At 46.0% G+C, this 20,653-nt stretch overlaps 9 non-coding genes across 9 annotated transcripts; all 9 read right to left on the bottom strand.

The window, feature by feature from the left end:
* Positions 1-1,588: 1,588 nt before the first annotated feature.
* On the bottom strand, positions 1,589-1,779 carry LOC130332328 (U2 spliceosomal RNA). The gene has a single exon (XR_008875035.1). It is a non-coding gene; the product is annotated as a U2 spliceosomal RNA (small nuclear RNA).
* A 2,089-nt stretch (positions 1,780-3,868) lies between these two features.
* LOC130332327 (U2 spliceosomal RNA) lies at positions 3,869-4,059 on the bottom strand. Its single transcript, XR_008875034.1, has one exon. It is a non-coding gene; the product is annotated as a U2 spliceosomal RNA (small nuclear RNA).
* Positions 4,060-6,147: 2,088 nt separating this feature from the next.
* On the bottom strand, positions 6,148-6,338 carry LOC130332326 (U2 spliceosomal RNA). Its single transcript, XR_008875033.1, has one exon. It is a non-coding gene; the product is annotated as a U2 spliceosomal RNA (small nuclear RNA).
* A 2,086-nt stretch (positions 6,339-8,424) lies between these two features.
* On the bottom strand, positions 8,425-8,615 carry LOC130332324 (U2 spliceosomal RNA). Its single transcript, XR_008875032.1, has one exon. It is a non-coding gene; the product is annotated as a U2 spliceosomal RNA (small nuclear RNA).
* A 2,089-nt stretch (positions 8,616-10,704) lies between these two features.
* Positions 10,705-10,895, bottom strand: LOC130332452 (U2 spliceosomal RNA). Its single transcript, XR_008875143.1, has one exon. It is a non-coding gene; the product is annotated as a U2 spliceosomal RNA (small nuclear RNA).
* Positions 10,896-12,981: 2,086 nt separating this feature from the next.
* On the bottom strand, positions 12,982-13,172 carry LOC130332451 (U2 spliceosomal RNA). Its single transcript, XR_008875142.1, has one exon. It is a non-coding gene; the product is annotated as a U2 spliceosomal RNA (small nuclear RNA).
* Positions 13,173-15,262: 2,090 nt separating this feature from the next.
* On the bottom strand, positions 15,263-15,453 carry LOC130332450 (U2 spliceosomal RNA). The gene has a single exon (XR_008875141.1). It is a non-coding gene; the product is annotated as a U2 spliceosomal RNA (small nuclear RNA).
* A 2,086-nt stretch (positions 15,454-17,539) lies between these two features.
* LOC130332449 (U2 spliceosomal RNA) lies at positions 17,540-17,730 on the bottom strand. The gene has a single exon (XR_008875140.1). It is a non-coding gene; the product is annotated as a U2 spliceosomal RNA (small nuclear RNA).
* Positions 17,731-19,823: 2,093 nt separating this feature from the next.
* Positions 19,824-20,014, bottom strand: LOC130332448 (U2 spliceosomal RNA). Its single transcript, XR_008875139.1, has one exon. It is a non-coding gene; the product is annotated as a U2 spliceosomal RNA (small nuclear RNA).
* Positions 20,015-20,653: the final 639 nt, after the last annotated feature.

The following is a 20,653-nucleotide window of genomic DNA, read 5'->3' as shown; positions in this document are numbered from 1 at the left end:
ATGCTCCTCATAAAGCTGTCGCTGCTGTGAAGGTTCTAGGTGACATCACAATCCCTATGGTTACATACACAACAAAGCTGGGTTGTTGTTGTTTACACTCTGCAAGGCCTGTGGAAGTGAGTGACATCATAGCACTGTAGTTCTGAGGGTTCTAGATGGATGCAACAATCTCCTGTTGCTTCTATGAAGGCCATAATAGACGACATCACCAAACAGCTCCATAGTCACATACACAGCAAAGGAGAGATGTTGTTTACACCTAGTGATGTCAGTGGTATTGAGTGACATCACAGCACAGTGCTAAGGCTCCTGGGCCTGGACACAGCAGCGGCTGCAATATCTCAACGGAGAATACGTTTATATATATGTGTGTGTGTGCGCGTATATATATATATATATATATATATATATATATATATTTCTCCGCCGAAATCACTTTTAAACCCATTTCCACCTTTTTTTCCCTTCTCTTCCTCTTACTTTTTTTTCACGTTTTTTTACGTTTTTCTCCTTTTCGCCTCTTTTCTGGGCGTATTATTCTTCTTTTTCTTCTTTTTTTTCGTCTAATGCATACCCCATCAGTGCAGCAATGCTTATTCAATACCGCCAGCAGATGGAGACACTGGGGGATAATTTTCTAAGGATTTATACTGATTTTTCCTGTCTGAATTTGTCGCACAGAAAGTTGCAGGCCAAATATGTGTGACATTTCTGCGACTTTAGCTTCTAGAGCATTTTTACAACATTATACATAGGTGCTGAATACATAAAAAGCGACTGTTCAGCGACAGACAAGTCGCATCGGCTGAAAGTAGGCCAGAATGTCAGTCCATGTTGGAGCAGGTTTAGATACAGTCTAAAGCATAGATCTCAAAGTCTGTGCACAGAATTTAGCAAGGGCCTCGCACCTTCTGATGCATCAGGTAGGTGCACTATAGCATAGCCTAACCCTCTGTACTTTGGTCTATATTGATGCGGGACATAGACAGCCAGCTGATGACCAATCCATTAGTGCAATGGATGGCTGGAAGCATTTGTCTTTGCCTTTGCAATACCACAGAAGCAATGCATGGTCAATGTACAGCAATGACACACCTGTGTGAACAGCCAGGAGACCCCCCCATGTTATGTTACATAGTTACATAGTTAGTACGGTCGAAAAAAGACATATGTCCATCAAGTTCAACCAGGGAATTAAGGGGTAGGGGTGTGGCGCGATATTGGGGAAGGGATGAGATTTTATATTTCTTCATAAGCATTAATCTTATTTTGTCAATTAGGAACATTCAGCACCCACCCGCTATCAAGGCAGCTGCCTATCATGTCATGCCCTACCTGCACAGGTGTGCTGGCTACTCAAATGATCCAATTAAGGAGGCCATTTAGTCAGCAGCAGCAGAAGTCCTGTGCCTGGACGCTCCAACAGCGGCCAGACACAAGCAGAAGCAGCAGAAGCAGCAGCAGCACCACCTTTTGTTTTTTGGCTGCAGCAGCAGCAGCAGCAGCAAGGCCCACAGGGCTGGCTAGCTGGCTAGCCAGCAAGCAGGTAGCAATGAAAGTAGGAATCTTTCTTTTTAACCCTGTAAGGGGGTGGTGCACTGTACCCGAAGATACTGCCATATCGGGTCAATGCATAGGGCGACGGAAGCAAGCTTCGAAATCGGCCCCCGTTCTCAAAAATCCATTTAATATATGGTCCCCAGATAGGGGACGTATCAGATATTAAACTGATAAGAACAGATACTACACTTGATCTTAGCCAAAAGGCCGAGAAGCGATAACCGTGAAAGGGGCGGGCCCAACAAGGTCCCCTTCATGGGCACTATCACTGCTTGCTGTCAGGGAGGCTGCCAGACAATTTTCCATGCACACTCTGGGCTGGGGGGCAGTCAACCACCAGTACACACAGCAGAACCTAAACCCATACCATTATTGCTAAGCAGCAAGACAGGGGCCCATTGCACTCCCACGGGGCCTTTTTAAATGCAATCCATAACCCGGATTTGCCAGGAACCCTTCTTACTCCTCCTACTTGCATGTGACACTGGGCTTAGGATCTGCATAGGAAACACACACACAAGCACACACCTACCTTTGTTGCCTGCAGATGCCTCCTTGGCTGTCCCCAAACGGTATCAAACCAACACCCACGGGAAGCTGTAAGCATAGAGGACATGCCTGCACCCCATTGGACTTACCTGTGTGGGTTAAATCCGGGTTATTTGACAACCTATGGCGGTGATGGTTCTGCTCAGGCAGAGCAGTGCTGATGCTCCTCATAAAGCTGTCGCTGCTGTGAAGGTTCTAGGTGACATCACAATCCCTATGGTTACATACACAACAAAGCTGGGTTGTTGTTGTTTACACTCTGCAAGGCCTGTGGAAGTGAGTGACATCATAGCACTGTAGTTCTGAGGGTTCTAGATGGATGCAACAATCTCCTGTTGCTTCTATGAAGGCCATAATAGACGACATCACCAAACAGCTCCATAGTCACATACACAGCAAAGGAGAGATGTTGTTTACACCTAGTGATGTCAGTGGTATTGAGTGACATCACAGCACAGTGCTAAGGCTCCTGGGCCTGGACACAGCAGCGGCTGCAATATCTCAACGGAGAATACGTTTATATATATGTGTGTGTGTGCGCGTATATATATATATATATATATATATATATATATATATATATATATTTCTCCGCCGAAATCACTTTTAAACCCATTTCCACCTTTTTTTCCCTTCTCTTCCTCTTACTTTTTTTTCACGTTTTTTTACGTTTTTCTCCTTTTCGCCTCTTTTCTGGGCGTATTATTCTTCTTTTTCTTCTTTTTTTTCGTCTAATGCATACCCCATCAGTGCAGCAATGCTTATTCAATACCGCCAGCAGATGGAGACACTGGGGGATAATTTTCTAAGGATTTATACTGATTTTTCCTGTCTGAATTTGTCGCACAGAAAGTTGCAGGCCAAATATGTGTGACATTTCTGCGACTTTAGCTTCTAGAGCATTTTTACAACATTATACATAGGTGCTGAATACATAAAAAGCGACTGTTCAGCGACAGACAAGTCGCATCGGCTGAAAGTAGGCCAGAATGTCAGTCCATGTTGGAGCAGGTTTAGATACAGTCTAAAGCATAGATCTCAAAGTCTGTGCACAGAATTTAGCAAGGGCCTCGCACCTTCTGATGCATCAGGTAGGTGCACTATAGCATAGCCTAACCCTCTGTACTTTGGTCTATATTGATGCGGGACATAGACAGCCAGCTGATGACCAATCCATTAGTGCAATGGATGGCTGGAAGCATTTGTCTTTGCCTTTGCAATACCACAGAAGCAATGCATGGTCAATGTACAGCAATGACACACCTGTGTGAACAGCCAGGAGACCCCCCCATGTTATGTTACATAGTTACATAGTTAGTACGGTCGAAAAAAGACATATGTCCATCAAGTTCAACCAGGGAATTAAGGGGTAGGGGTGTGGCGCGATATTGGGGAAGGGATGAGATTTTATATTTCTTCATAAGCATTAATCTTATTTTGTCAATTAGGAACATTCAGCACCCACCCGCTATCAAGGCAGCTGCCTATCATGTCATGCCCTACCTGCACAGGTGTGCTGGCTACTCAAATGATCCAATTAAGGAGGCCATTTAGTCAGCAGCAGCAGAAGTCCTGTGCCTGGACGCTCCAACAGCGGCCAGACACAAGCAGAAGCAGCAGAAGCAGCAGCAGCACCACCTTTTTTTTTTTGGCTGCAGCAGCAGCAGCAGAAGCAGCAAGGCCCACAGGGCTGGCTAGCTGGCTAGCCAGCAAGCAGGTAGCAATGAAAGTAGGAATCTTTCTTTTTAACCCTGTAAGGGGGTGGTGCACTGTACCCGAAGATACTGCCATATCGGGTCAATGCATAGGGCGACGGAAGCAAGCTTCGAAATCGGCCCCCGTTCTCAAAAATCCATTTAATATATGGTCCCCAGATAGGGGACGTATCAGATATTAAACTGATAAGAACAGATACTACACTTGATCTTAGCCAAAAGGCCGAGAAGCGATAACCGTGAAAGGGGCGGGCCCAACAAGGTCCCCTTCATGGGCACTATCACTGCTTGCTGTCAGGGAGGCTGCCAGACAATTTTCCATGCACACTCTGGGCTGGGGGGCAGTCAACCACCAGTACACACAGCAGAACCTAAACCCATACCATTATTGCTAAGCAGCAAGACAGGGGCCCATTGCACTCCCACGGGGCCTTTTTAAATGCAATCCATAACCCGGATTTGCCAGGAACCCTTCTTACTCCTCCTACTTGCATGTGACACTGGGCTTAGGATCTGCATAGGAAACACACACACAAGCACACACCTACCTTTGTTGCCTGCAGATGCCTCCTTGGCTGTCCCCAAACGGTATCAAACCAACACCCACGGGAAGCTGTAAGCATAGAGGACATGCCTGCACCCCATTGGACTTACCTGTGTGGGTTAAATCCGGGTTATTTGACAACCTATGGCGGTGATGGTTCTGCTCAGGCAGAGCAGTGCTGATGCTCCTCATAAAGCTGTCGCTGCTGTGAAGGTTCTAGGTGACATCACAATCCCTATGGTTACATACACAACAAAGCTGGGTTGTTGTTGTTTACACTCTGCAAGGCCTGTGGAAGTGAGTGACATCATAGCACTGTAGTTCTGAGGGTTCTAGATGGATGCAACAATCTCCTGTTGCTTCTATGAAGGCCATAATAGACGACATCACCAAACAGCTCCATAGTCACATACACAGCAAAGGAGAGATGTTGTTTACACCTAGTGATGTCAGTGGTATTGAGTGACATCACAGCACAGTGCTAAGGCTCCTGGGCCTGGACACAGCAGCGGCTGCAATATCTCAACGGAGAATACGTTTATATATATGTGTGTGTGTGCGCGTATATATATATATATATATATATATATATATATATATATATATATATTTCTCCGCCGAAATCACTTTTAAACCCATTTCCACCTTTTTTTCCCTTCTCTTCCTCTTACTTTTTTTTCACGTTTTTTTACGTTTTTCTCCTTTTCGCCTCTTTTCTGGGCGTATTATTCTTCTTTTTCTTCTTTTTTTTCGTCTAATGCATACCCCATCAGTGCAGCAATGCTTATTCAATACCGCCAGCAGATGGAGACACTGGGGGATAATTTTCTAAGGATTTATACTGATTTTTCCTGTCTGAATTTGTCGCACAGAAAGTTGCAGGCCAAATATGTGTGACATTTCTGCGACTTTAGCTTCTAGAGCATTTTTACAACATTATACATAGGTGCTGAATACATAAAAAGCGACTGTTCAGCGACAGACAAGTCGCATCGGCTGAAAGTAGGCCAGAATGTCAGTCCATGTTGGAGCAGGTTTAGATACAGTCTAAAGCATAGATCTCAAAGTCTGTGCACAGAATTTAGCAAGGGCCTCGCACCTTCTGATGCATCAGGTAGGTGCACTATAGCATAGCCTAACCCTCTGTACTTTGGTCTATATTGATGCGGGACATAGACAGCCAGCTGATGACCAATCCATTAGTGCAATGGATGGCTGGAAGCATTTGTCTTTGCCTTTGCAATACCACAGAAGCAATGCATGGTCAATGTACAGCAATGACACACCTGTGTGAACAGCCAGGAGACCCCCCCATGTTATGTTACATAGTTACATAGTTAGTACGGTCGAAAAAAGACATATGTCCATCAAGTTCAACCAGGGAATTAAGGGGTAGGGGTGTGGCGCGATATTGGGGAAGGGATGAGATTTTATATTTCTTCATAAGCATTAATCTTATTTTGTCAATTAGGAACATTCAGCACCCACCCGCTATCAAGGCAGCTGCCTATCATGTCATGCCCTACCTGCACAGGTGTGCTGGCTACTCAAATGATCCAATTAAGGAGGCCATTTAGTCAGCAGCAGCAGAAGTCCTGTGCCTGGACGCTCCAACAGCGGCCAGACACAAGCAGAAGCAGCAGAAGCAGCAGCAGCACCACCTTTTGTTTTTTGGCTGCAGCAGCAGCAGCAGCAGCAAGGCCCACAGGGCTGGCTAGCTGGCTAGCCAGCAAGCAGGTAGCAATGAAAGTAGGAATCTTTCTTTTTAACCCTGTAAGGGGGTGGTGCACTGTACCCGAAGATACTGCCATATCGGGTCAATGCATAGGGCGACGGAAGCAAGCTTCGAAATCGGCCCCCGTTCTCAAAAATCCATTTAATATATGGTCCCCAGATAGGGGACGTATCAGATATTAAACTGATAAGAACAGATACTACACTTGATCTTAGCCAAAAGGCCGAGAAGCGATAACCGTGAAAGGGGCGGGCCCAACAAGGTCCCCTTCATGGGCACTATCACTGCTTGCTGTCAGGGAGGCTGCCAGACAATTTTCCATGCACACTCTGGGCTGGGGGGCAGTCAACCACCAGTACACACAGCAGAACCTAAACCCATACCATTATTGCTAAGCAGCAAGACAGGGGCCCATTGCACTCCCACGGGGCCTTTTTAAATGCAATCCATAACCCGGATTTGCCAGGAACCCTTCTTACTCCTCCTACTTGCATGTGACACTGGGCTTAGGATCTGCATAGGAAACACACACACAAGCACACACCTACCTTTGTTGCCTGCAGATGCCTCCTTGGCTGTCCCCAAACGGTATCAAACCAACACCCACGGGAAGCTGTAAGCATAGAGGACATGCCTGCACCCCATTGGACTTACCTGTGTGGGTTAAATCCGGGTTATTTGACAACCTATGGCGGTGATGGTTCTGCTCAGGCAGAGCAGTGCTGATGCTCCTCATAAAGCTGTCGCTGCTGTGAAGGTTCTAGGTGACATCACAATCCCTATGGTTACATACACAACAAAGCTGGGTTGTTGTTGTTTACACTCTGCAAGGCCTGTGGAAGTGAGTGACATCATAGCACTGTAGTTCTGAGGGTTCTAGATGGATGCAACAATCTCCTGTTGCTTCTATGAAGGCCATAATAGACGACATCACCAAACAGCTCCATAGTCACATACACAGCAAAGGAGAGATGTTGTTTACACCTAGTGATGTCAGTGGTATTGAGTGACATAACAGCACAGTGCTAAGGCTCCTGGGCCTGGACACAGCAGCGGCTGCAATATCTCAACGGAGAATACGTTTATATATATGTGTGTGTGTGCGCGTATATATATATATATATATATATATATATATATATATATATATATTTCTCCGCCGAAATCACTTTTAAACCCATTTCCACCTTTTTTTCCCTTCTCTTCCTCTTACTTTTTTTTCACGTTTTTTTACGTTTTTCTCCTTTTCGCCTCTTTTCTGGGCGTATTATTCTTCTTTTTCTTCTTTTTTTTCGTCTAATGCATACCCCATCAGTGCAGCAATGCTTATTCAATACCGCCAGCAGATGGAGACACTGGGGGATAATTTTCTAAGGATTTATACTGATTTTTCCTGTCTGAATTTGTCGCACAGAAAGTTGCAGGCCAAATATGTGTGACATTTCTGCGACTTTAGCTTCTAGAGCATTTTTACAACATTATACATAGGTGCTGAATACATAAAAAGCGACTGTTCAGCGACAGACAAGTCGCATCGGCTGAAAGTAGGCCAGAATGTCAGTCCATGTTGGAGCAGGTTTAGATACAGTCTAAAGCATAGATCTCAAAGTCTGTGCACAGAATTTAGCAAGGGCCTCGCACCTTCTGATGCATCAGGTAGGTGCACTATAGCATAGCCTAACCCTCTGTACTTTGGTCTATATTGATGCGGGACATAGACAGCCAGCTGATGACCAATCCATTAGTGCAATGGATGGCTGGAAGCATTTGTCTTTGCCTTTGCAATACCACAGAAGCAATGCATGGTCAATGTACAGCAATGACACACCTGTGTGAACAGCCAGGAGACCCCCCCATGTTATGTTACATAGTTACATAGTTAGTACGGTCGAAAAAAGACATATGTCCATCAAGTTCAACCAGGGAATTAAGGGGTAGGGGTGTGGCGCGATATTGGGGAAGGGATGAGATTTTATATTTCTTCATAAGCATTAATCTTATTTTGTCAATTAGGAACATTCAGCACCCACCCGCTATCAAGGCAGCTGCCTATCATGTCATGCCCTACCTGCACAGGTGTGCTGGCTACTCAAATGATCCAATTAAGGAGGCCATTTAGTCAGCAGCAGCAGAAGTCCTGTGCCTGGACGCTCCAACAGCGGCCAGACACAAGCAGAAGCAGCAGAAGCAGCAGCAGCACCACCTTTTGTTTTTTGGCTGCAGCAGCAGCAGCAGCAGCAAGGCCCACAGGGCTGGCTAGCTGGCTAGCCAGCAAGCAGGTAGCAATGAAAGTAGGAATCTTTCTTTTTAACCCTGTAAGGGGGTGGTGCACTGTACCCGAAGATACTGCCATATCGGGTCAATGCATAGGGCGACGGAAGCAAGCTTCGAAATCGGCCCCCGTTCTCAAAAATCCATTTAATATATGGTCCCCAGATAGGGGACGTATCAGATATTAAACTGATAAGAACAGATACTACACTTGATCTTAGCCAAAAGGCCGAGAAGCGATAACCGTGAAAGGGGCGGGCCCAACAAGGTCCCCTTCATGGGCACTATCACTGCTTGCTGTCAGGGAGGCTGCCAGACAATTTTCCATGCACACTCTGGGCTGGGGGGCAGTCAACCACCAGTACACACAGCAGAACCTAAACCCATACCATTATTGCTAAGCAGCAAGACAGGGGCCCATTGCACTCCCACGGGGCCTTTTTAAATGCAATCCATAACCCGGATTTGCCAGGAACCCTTCTTACTCCTCCTACTTGCATGTGACACTGGGCTTAGGATCTGCATAGGAAACACACACACAAGCACACACCTACCTTTGTTGCCTGCAGATGCCTCCTTGGCTGTCCCCAAACGGTATCAAACCAACACCCACGGGAAGCTGTAAGCATAGAGGACATGCCTGCACCCCATTGGACTTACCTGTGTGGGTTAAATCCGGGTTATTTGACAACCTATGGCGGTGATGGTTCTGCTCAGGCAGAGCAGTGCTGATGCTCCTCATAAAGCTGTCGCTGCTGTGAAGGTTCTAGGTGACATCACAATCCCTATGGTTACATACACAACAAAGCTGGGTTGTTGTTGTTTACACTCTGCAAGGCCTGTGGAAGTGAGTGACATCATAGCACTGTAGTTCTGAGGGTTCTAGATGGATGCAACAATCTCCTGTTGCTTCTATGAAGGCCATAATAGACGACATCACCAAACAGCTCCATAGTCACATACACAGCAAAGGAGAGATGTTGTTTACACCTAGTGATGTCAGTGGTATTGAGTGACATCACAGCACAGTGCTAAGGCTCCTGGGCCTGGACACAGCAGCGGCTGCAATATCTCAACGGAGAATACGTTTATATATATGTGTGTGTGTGCGCGTATATATATATATATATATATATATATATATATATATATATATATTTCTCCGCCGAAATCACTTTTAAACCCATTTCCACCTTTTTTTCCCTTCTCTTCCTCTTACTTTTTTTTCACGTTTTTTTACGTTTTTCTCCTTTTCGCCTCTTTTCTGGGCGTATTATTCTTCTTTTTCTTCTTTTTTTTCGTCTAATGCATACCCCATCAGTGCAGCAATGCTTATTCAATACCGCCAGCAGATGGAGACACTGGGGGATAATTTTCTAAGGATTTATACTGATTTTTCCTGTCTGAATTTGTCGCACAGAAAGTTGCAGGCCAAATATGTGTGACATTTCTGCGACTTTAGCTTCTAGAGCATTTTTACAACATTATACATAGGTGCTGAATACATAAAAAGCGACTGTTCAGCGACAGACAAGTCGCATCGGCTGAAAGTAGGCCAGAATGTCAGTCCATGTTGGAGCAGGTTTAGATACAGTCTAAAGCATAGATCTCAAAGTCTGTGCACAGAATTTAGCAAGGGCCTCGCACCTTCTGATGCATCAGGTAGGTGCACTATAGCATAGCCTAACCCTCTGTACTTTGGTCTATATTGATGCGGGACATAGACAGTCAGCTGATGACCAATCCATTAGTGCAATGGATGGCTGGAAGCATTTGTCTTTGCCTTTGCAATACCACAGAAGCAATGCATGGTCAATGTACAGCAATGACACACCTGTGTGAACAGCCAGGAGACCCCCCCATGTTATGTTACATAGTTACATAGTTAGTACGGTCGAAAAAAGACATATGTCCATCAAGTTCAACCAGGGAATTAAGGGGTAGGGGTGTGGCGCGATATTGGGGAAGGGATGAGATTTTATATTTCTTCATAAGCATTAATCTTATTTTGTCAATTAGGAACATTCAGCACCCACCCGCTATCAAGGCAGCTGCCTATCATGTCATGCCCTACCTGCACAGGTGTGCTGGCTACTCAAATGATCCAATTAAGGAGGCCATTTAGTCAGCAGCAGCAGAAGTCCTGTGCCTGGACGCTCCAACAGCGGCCAGACACAAGCAGAAGCAGCAGAAGCAGCAGCAGCAGCACCACCTTTTGTTTTTTGGCTGCAGCAGCAGCAGCAGCAGCAAGGCCCACAGGGCTGGCTAGCTGGCTAGCCAGCAAGCAGGTAGCAATGAAAGTAGGAATCTTTCTTTTTAACCCTGTAAGGGGGTGGTGCACTGTACCCGAAGATACTGCCATATCGGGTCAATGCATAGGGCGACGGAAGCAAGCTTCGAAATCGGCCCCCGTTCTCAAAAATCCATTTAATATATGGTCCCCAGATAGGGGACGTATCAGATATTAAACTGATAAGAACAGATACTACACTTGATCTTAGCCAAAAGGCCGAGAAGCGATAACCGTGAAAGGGGCGGGCCCAACAAGGTCCCCTTCATGGGCACTATCACTGCTTGCTGTCAGGGAGGCTGCCAGACAATTTTCCATGCACACTCTGGGCTGGGGGGCAGTCAACCACCAGTACACACAGCAGAACCTAAACCCATACCATTATTGCTAAGCAGCAAGACAGGGGCCCATTGCACTCCCACGGGGCCTTTTTAAATGCAATCCATAACCCGGATTTGCCAGGAACCCTTCTTACTCCTCCTACTTGCATGTGACACTGGGCTTAGGATCTGCATAGGAAACACACACACAAGCACACACCTACCTTTGTTGCCTGCAGATGCCTCCTTGGCTGTCCCCAAACGGTATCAAACCAACACCCACGGGAAGCTGTAAGCATAGAGGACATGCCTGCACCCCATTGGACTTACCTGTGTGGGTTAAATCCGGGTTATTTGACAACCTATGGCGGTGATGGTTCTGCTCAGGCAGAGCAGTGCTGATGCTCCTCATAAAGCTGTCGCTGCTGTGAAGGTTCTAGGTGACATCACAATCCCTATGGTTACATACACAACAAAGCTGGGTTGTTGTTGTTTACACTCTGCAAGGCCTGTGGAAGTGAGTGACATCATAGCACTGTAGTTCTGAGGGTTCTAGATGGATGCAACAATCTCCTGTTGCTTCTATGAAGGCCATAATAGACGACATCACCAAACAGCTCCATAGTCACATACACAGCAAAGGAGAGATGTTGTTTACACCTAGTGATGTCAGTGGTATTGAGTGACATCACAGCACAGTGCTAAGGCTCCTGGGCCTGGACACAGCAGCGGCTGCAATATCTCAACGGAGAATACGTTTATATATATGTGTGTGTGTGCGCGTATATATATATATATATATATATATATATATATATATATATATATTTCTCCGCCGAAATCACTTTTAAACCCATTTCCACCTTTTTTTCCCTTCTCTTCCTCTTACTTTTTTTTCACGTTTTTTTACGTTTTTCTCCTTTTCGCCTCTTTTCTGGGCGTATTATTCTTCTTTTTCTTCTTTTTTTTCGTCTAATGCATACCCCATCAGTGCAGCAATGCTTATTCAATACCGCCAGCAGATGGAGACACTGGGGGATAATTTTCTAAGGATTTATACTGATTTTTCCTGTCTGAATTTGTCGCACAGAAAGTTGCAGGCCAAATATGTGTGACATTTCTGCGACTTTAGCTTCTAGAGCATTTTTACAACATTATACATAGGTGCTGAATACATAAAAAGCGACTGTTCAGCGACAGACAAGTCGCATCGGCTGAAAGTAGGCCAGAATGTCAGTCCATGTTGGAGCAGGTTTAGATACAGTCTAAAGCATAGATCTCAAAGTCTGTGCACAGAATTTAGCAAGGGCCTCGCACCTTCTGATGCATCAGGTAGGTGCACTATAGCATAGCCTAACCCTCTGTACTTTGGTCTATATTGATGCGGGACATAGACAGCCAGCTGATGACCAATCCATTAGTGCAATGGATGGCTGGAAGCATTTGTCTTTGCCTTTGCAATACCACAGAAGCAATGCATGGTCAATGTACAGCAATGACACACCTGTGTGAACAGCCAGGAGACCCCCCCATGTTATGTTACATAGTTACATAGTTAGTACGGTCGAAAAAAGACATATGTCCATCAAGTTCAACCAGGGAATTAAGGGGTAGGGGTGTGGCGCGATATTGGGGAAGGGATGAGATTTTATATTTCTTCATAAGCATTAATCTTATTTTGTCAATTAGGAACATTCAGCACCCACCCGCTATCAAGGCAGCTGCCTATCATGTCATGCCCTACCTGCACAGGTGTGCTGGCTACTCAAATGATCCAATTAAGGAGGCCATTTAGTCAGCAGCAGCAGAAGTCCTGTGCCTGGACGCTCCAACAGCGGCCAGACACAAGCAGAAGCAGCAGAAGCAGCAGCAGCACCACCTTTTGTTTTTTGGCTGCAGCAGCAGCAGCAGCAGCAAGGCCCACAGGGCTGGCTAGCTGGCTAGCCAGCAAGCAGGTAGCAATGAAAGTAGGAATCTTTCTTTTTAACCCTGTAAGGGGGTGGTGCACTGTACCCGAAGATACTGCCATATCGGGTCAATGCATAGGGCGACGGAAGCAAGCTTCGAAATCGGCCCCCGTTCTCAAAAATCCATTTAATATATGGTCCCCAGATAGGGGACGTATCAGATATTAAACTGATAAGAACAGATACTACACTTGATCTTAGCCAAAAGGCCGAGAAGCGATAACCGTGAAAGGGGCGGGCCCAACAAGGTCCCCTTCATGGGCACTATCACTGCTTGCTGTCAGGGAGGCTGCCAGACAATTTTCCATGCACACTCTGGGCTGGGGGGCAGTCAACCACCAGTACACACAGCAGAACCTAAACCCATACCATTATTGCTAAGCAGCAAGACAGGGGCCCATTGCACTCCCACGGGGCCTTTTTAAATGCAATCCATAACCCGGATTTGCCAGGAACCCTTCTTACTCCTCCTACTTGCATGTGACACTGGGCTTAGGATCTGCATAGGAAACACACACACAAGCACACACCTACCTTTGTTGCCTGCAGATGCCTCCTTGGCTGTCCCCAAACGGTATCAAACCAACACCCACGGGAAGCTGTAAGCATAGAGGACATGCCTGCACCCCATTGGACTTACCTGTGTGGGTTAAATCCGGGTTATTTGACAACCTATGGCGGTGATGGTTCTGCTCAGGCAGAGCAGTGCTGATGCTCCTCATAAAGCTGTCGCTGCTGTGAAGGTTCTAGGTGACATCACAATCCCTATGGTTACATACACAACAAAGCTGGGTTGTTGTTGTTTACACTCTGCAAGGCCTGTGGAAGTGAGTGACATCATAGCACTGTAGTTCTGAGGGTTCTAGATGGATGCAACAATCTCCTGTTGCTTCTATGAAGGCCATAATAGACGACATCACCAAACAGCTCCATAGTCACATACACAGCAAAGGAGAGATGTTGTTTACACCTAGTGATGTCAGTGGTATTGAGTGACATCACAGCACAGTGCTAAGGCTCCTGGGCCTGGACACAGCAGCGGCTGCAATATCTCAACGGAGAATACGTTTATATATATGTGTGTGTGTGCGCGTATATATATATATATATATATATATATATATATATATATATATATATATTTCTCCGCCGAAATCACTTTTAAACCCATTTCCACCTTTTTTTCCCTTCTCTTCCTCTTACTTTTTTTTCACGTTTTTTTACGTTTTTCTCCTTTTCGCCTCTTTTCTGGGCGTATTATTCTTCTTTTTCTTCTTTTTTTTCGTCTAATGCATACCCCATCAGTGCAGCAATGCTTATTCAATACCGCCAGCAGATGGAGACACTGGGGGATAATTTTCTAAGGATTTATACTGATTTTTCCTGTCTGAATTTGTCGCACAGAAAGTTGCAGGCCAAATATGTGTGACATTTCTGCGACTTTAGCTTCTAGAGCATTTTTACAACATTATACATAGGTGCTGAATACATAAAAAGCGACTGTTCAGCGACAGACAAGTCGCATCGGCTGAAAGTAGGCCAGAATGTCAGTCCATGTTGGAGCAGGTTTAGATACAGTCTAAAGCATAGATCTCAAAGTCTGTGCACAGAATTTAGCAAGGGCCTCGCACCTTCTGATGCATCAGGTAGGTGCACTATAGCATAGCCTAACCCTCTGTACTTTGGTCTATATTGATGCGGGACATAGACAGCCAGCTGATGACCAATCCATTAGTGCAATGGATGGCTGGAAGCATTTGTCTTTGCCTTTGCAATACCACAGAAGCAATGCATGGTCAATGTACAGCAATGACACACCTGTGTGAACAGCCAGGAGACCCCCCCATGTTATGTTACATAGTTACATAGTTAGTACGGTCGAAAAAAGACATATGTCCATCAAGTTCAACCAGGGAATTAAGGGGTAGGGGTGTGGCGCGATATTGGGGAAGGGATGAGATTTTATATTTCTTCATAAGCATTAATCTTATTTTGTCAATTAGGAACATTCAGCACCCACCCGCTATCAAGGCAGCTGCCTATCATGTCATGCCCTACCTGCACAGGTGTGCTGGCTACTCAAATGATCCAATTAAGGAGGCCATTTAGTCAGCAGCAGCAGAAGTCCTGTGCCTGGACGCTCCAACAGCGGCCAGACACAAGCAGAAGCAGCAGAAGCAGCAGCAGCACCACCTTTTGTTTTTTGGCTGCAGCAGCAGCAGCAGCAGCAAGGCCCACAGGGCTGGCTAGCTGGCTAGCCAGCAAGCAGGTAGCAATGAAAGTAGGAATCTTTCTTTTTAACCCTGTAAGGGGGTGGTGCACTGTACCCGAAGATACTGCCATATCGGGTCAATGCATAGGGCGACGGAAGCAAGCTTCGAAATCGGCCCCCGTTCTCAAAAATCCATTTAATATATGGTCCCCAGATAGGGGACGTATCAGATATTAAACTGATAAGAACAGATACTACACTTGATCTTAGCCAAAAGGCCGAGAAGCGATAACCGTGAAAGGGGCGGGCCCAACAAGGTCCCCTTCATGGGCACTATCACTGCTTGCTGTCAGGGAGGCTGCCAGACAATTTTCCATGCACACTCTGGGCTGGGGGGCAGTCAACCACCAGTACACACAGCAGAACCTAAACCCATACCATTATTGCTAAGCAGCAAGACAGGGGCCCATTGCACTCCCACGGGGCCTTTTTAAATGCAATCCATAACCCGGATTTGCCAGGAACCCTTCTTACTCCTCCTACTTGCATGTGACACTGGGCTTAGGATCTGCATAGGAAACACACACACAAGCACACACCTACCTTTGTTGCCTGCAGATGCCTCCTTGGCTGTCCCCAAACGGTATCAAACCAACACCCACGGGAAGCTGTAAGCATAGAGGACATGCCTGCACCCCATTGGACTTACCTGTGTGGGTTAAATCCGGGTTATTTGACAACCTATGGCGGTGATGGTTCTGCTCAGGCAGAGCAGTGCTGATGCTCCTCATAAAGCTGTCGCTGCTGTGAAGGTTCTAGGTGACATCACAATCCCTATGGTTACATACACAACAAAGCTGGGTTGTTGTTGTTTACACTCTGCAAGGCCTGTGGAAGTGAGTGACATCATAGCACTGTAGTTCTGAGGGTTCTAGATGGATGCAACAATCTCCTGTTGCTTCTATGAAGGCCGTAATAGACGACATCACCAAACAGCTCCATAGTCACATACACAGCAAAGGAGAGATGTTGTTTACACCTAGTGATGTCAGTGGTATTGAGTGACATCACAGCACAGTGCTAAGGCTCCTGGGCCTGGACACAGCAGCGGCTGCAATATCTCAACGGAGAATACGTTTATATATATGTGTGTGTGTGCGCGTATATATATATATATATATATATATATATATATATATATATATATTTCTCCGCCGAAATCACTTTTAAACCCATTTCCACCTTTTTTTCCCTTCTCTTCCTCTTACTTTTTTTTCACGTTTTTTTACGTTTTTCTCCTTTTCGCCTCTTTTCTGGGCGTATTATTCTTCTTTTTCTTCTTTTTTTTCGTCTAATGCATACCCCATCAGTGCAGCAATGCTTATTCAATACCGCCAGCAGATGGAGACACTGGGGGATAATTTTCTAAGGATTTATACTGATTTTTCCTGTCTGAATTTGTCGCACAGAAAGTTGCAGGCCAAATATGTGTGACATTTCTGCGACTTTAGCTTCTAGAGCATTTTTACAACATTATACATAGGTGCTGAATACATAAAAAGCGACTGTTCAGCGACAGACAAGTCGCATCGGCTGAAAGTAGGCCAGAATGTCAGTCCATGTTGGAGCAGGTTTAGATACAGTCTAAAGCATAGATCTCAAAGTCTGTGCACAGAATTTAGCAAGGGCCTCGCACCTTCTGATGCATCAGGTAGGTGCACTATAGCATAGCCTAACCCTCTGTACTTTGGTCTATATTGATGCGGGACATAGACAGCCAGCTGATGACCAATCCATTAGTGCAATGGATGGCTGGAAGCATTTGTCTTTGCCTTTGCAATACCACAGAAGCAATGCATGGTCAATGTACAGCAATGACACACCTGTGTGAACAGCCAGGAGACCCCCCCATGTTATGTTACATAGTTACATAGTTAGTACGGTCGAAAAAAGACATATGTCCATCAAGTTCAACCAGGGAATTAAGGGGTAGGGGTGTGGCGCGATATTGGGGAAGGGATGAGATTTTATATTTCTTCATAAGCATTAATCTTATTTTGTCAATTAGGAACATTCAGCACCCACCCGCTATCAAGGCAGCTGCCTATCATGTCATGCCCTACCTGCACAGGTGTGCTGGCTACTCAAATGATCCAATTAAGGAGGCCATTTAGTCAGCAGCAGCAGAAGTCCTGTGCCTGGACGCTCCAACAGCGGCCAGACACAAGCAGAAGCAGCAGAAGCAGCAGCAGCACCACCTTTTGTTTTTTGGCTGCAGCAGCAGCAGCAGCAGCAAGGCCCACAGGGCTGGCTAGCTGGCTAGCCAGCAAGCAGGTAGCAATGAAAGTAGGAATCTTTCTTTTTAACCCTGTAAGGGGGTGGTGCACTGTACCCGAAGATACTGCCATATCGGGTCAATGCATAGGGCGACGGAAGCAAGCTTCGAAATCGGCCCCCGTTCTCAAAAATCCATTTAATATATGGTCCCCAGATAGGGGACGTATCAGATATTAAACTGATAAGAACAGATACTACACTTGATCTTAGCCAAAAGGCCGAGAAGCGATAACCGTGAAAGGGGCGGGCCCAACAAGGTCCCCTTCATGGGCACTATCACTGCTTGCTGTCAGGGAGGCTGCCAGACAATTTTCCATGCACACTCTGGGCTGGGGGGCAGTCAACCACCAGTACACACAGCAGAACCTAAACCCATACCATTATTGCTAAGCAGCAAGACAGGGGCCCATTGCACTCCCACGGGGCCTTTTTAAATGCAATCCATAACCCGGATTTGCCAGGAACCCTTCTTACTCCTCCTACTTGCATGTGACACTGGGCTTAGGATCTGCATAGGAAACACACACACAAGCACACACCTACCTTTGTTGCCTGCAGATGCCTCCTTGGCTGTCCCCAAACGGTATCAAACCAACACCCACGGGAAGCTGTAAGCATAGAGGACATGCCTGCACCCCATTGGACTTACCTGTGTGGGTTAAATCCGGGTTATTTGACAACCTATGGCGGTGATGGTTCTGCTCAGGCAGAGCAGTGCTGATGCTCCTCATAAAGCTGTCGCTGCTGTGAAGGTTCTAGGTGACATCACAAATCCCTATGGTTACATACACAACAAAGCTGGGTTGTTGTTGTTTACACTCTGCAAGGCCTGTGGAAGTGAGTGACATCATAGCACTGTAGTTCTGAGGGTTCTAGATGGATGCAACAATCTCCTGTTGCTTCTATGAAGGCCATAATAGACGACATCACCAAACAGCTCCATAGTCACATACACAGCAAAGGAGAGATGTTGTTTACACCTAGTGATGTCAGTGGTATTGAGTGACATCACAGCACAGTGCTAAGGCTCCTGGGCCTGGACACAGCAGCGGCTGCAATATCTCAACGGAGAATACGTTTATATATATGTGTGTGTGTGCGCGTATATATATATATATATATATATATATATATATATATATATATATATTTCTCCGCCGAAATCACTTTTAAACCCATTTCCACCTTTTTTTCCCTTCTCTTCCTCTTACTTTTTTTTTCACGTTTTTTTACGTTTTTCTCCTTTTCGCCTCTTTTCTGGGCGTATTATTCTTCTTTTTCTTCTTTTTTTTCGTCTAATGCATACCCCATCAGTGCAGCAATGCTTATTCAATACCGCCAGCAGATGGAGACACTGGGGGATAATTTTCTAAGGATTTATACTGATTTTTCCTGTCTGAATTTGTCGCACAGAAAGTTGCAGGCCAAATATGTGTGACATTTCTGCGACTTTAGCTTCTAGAGCATTTTTACAACATTATACATAGGTGCTGAATACATAAAAAGCGACTGTTCAGCGACAGACAAGTCGCATCGGCTGAAAGTAGGCCAGAATGTCAGTCCATGTTGGAGCAGGTTTAGATACAGTCTAAAGCATAGATCTCAAAGTCTGTGCACAGAATTTAGCAAGGGCCTCGCACCTTCTGATGCATCAGGTAGGTGCACTATAGCATAGCCTAACCCTCTGTACTTTGGTCTATATTGATGCGGGACATAGACAGCCAGCTGATGACCAATCCATTAGTGCAATGGATGGCTGGAAGCATTTGTCTTTGCCTTTGCAATACCACAGAAGCAATGCATGGTCAATGTACAGCAATGACACACCTGTGTGAACAGCCAGGAGACCCCCCCATGTTATGTTACATAGTTACATAGTTAGTACGGTCGAAAAAAGACATATGTCCATCAAGTTCAACCAGGGAATTAAGGGGTAGGGGTGTGGCGCGATATTGGGGAAGGGATGAGATTTTATATTTCTTCATAAGCATTAATCTTATTTTGTCAATTAGGAACATTCAGCACCCACCCGCTATCAAGGCAGCTGCCTATCATGTCATGCCCTACCTGCACAGGTGTGCTGGCTACTCAAATGATCCAATTAAGGAGGCCATTTAGTCAGCAGCAGCAGAAGTCCTGTGCCTGGACGCTCCAACAGCGGCCAGACACAAGCAGAAGCAGCAGAAGCAGCAGCAGCACCACCTTTTGTTTTTTGGCTGCAGCAGCAGCAGCAGCAGCAGCAAGGCCCACAGGGCTGGCTAGCTGGCTAGCCAGCAAGCAGGTAGCAATGAAAGTAGGAATCTTTCTTTTTAACCCTGTAAGGGGGTGGTGCACTGTACCCGAAGATACTGCCATATCGGGTCAATGCATAGGGCGACGGAAGCAAGCTTCGAAATCGGCCCCCGTTCTCAAAAATCCATTTAATATATGGTCCCCAGATAGGGGACGTATCAGATATTAAACTGATAAGAACAGATACTACACTTGATCTTAGCCAAAAGGCCGAGAAGCGATAACCGTGAAAGGGGCGGGCCCAACAAGGTCCCCTTCATGGGCACTATCACTGCTTGCTGTCAGGGAGGCTGCCAGACAATTTTCCATGCACACTCTGGGCTGGGGGGCAGTCAACCACCAGTACACACAGCAGAACCTAAACCCATACCATTATTGCTAAGCAGCAAGACAGGGGCCCATTGCACTCCCACGGGGCCTTTTTAAATGCAATCCATAACCCGGATTTGCCAGGAACCCTTCTTACTCCTCCTACTTGCATGTGACACTGGGCTTAGGATCTGCATAGGAAACACACACACAAGCACACACCTACCTTTGTTGCCTGCAGATGCCTCCTTGGCTGTCCCCAAACGGTATCAAACCAACACCCACGGGAAGCTGTAAGCATAGAGGACATGCCTGCACCCCATTGGACTTACCTGTGTGGGTTAAATCCGGGTTATTTGACAACCTATGGCGGTGATGGTTCTGCTCAGGCAGAGCAGTGCTGATGCTCCTCATAAAGCTGTCGCTGCTGTGAAGGTTCTAGGTGACATCACAATCCCTATGGTTACATACACAACAAAGCTGGGTTGTTGTTGTTTACACTCTGCAAGGCCTGTGGAAGTGAGTGACATCATAGCACTGTAGTTCTGAGGG

Source organism: Hyla sarda, unplaced genomic scaffold (genome assembly GCF_029499605.1).
Source record: "Hyla sarda isolate aHylSar1 unplaced genomic scaffold, aHylSar1.hap1 scaffold_376, whole genome shotgun sequence".
Lineage (NCBI taxonomy): Eukaryota > Metazoa > Chordata > Amphibia > Anura > Hylidae > Hyla > Hyla sarda.
This window is presented reverse-complemented; position numbering and strand designations above follow the sequence as displayed.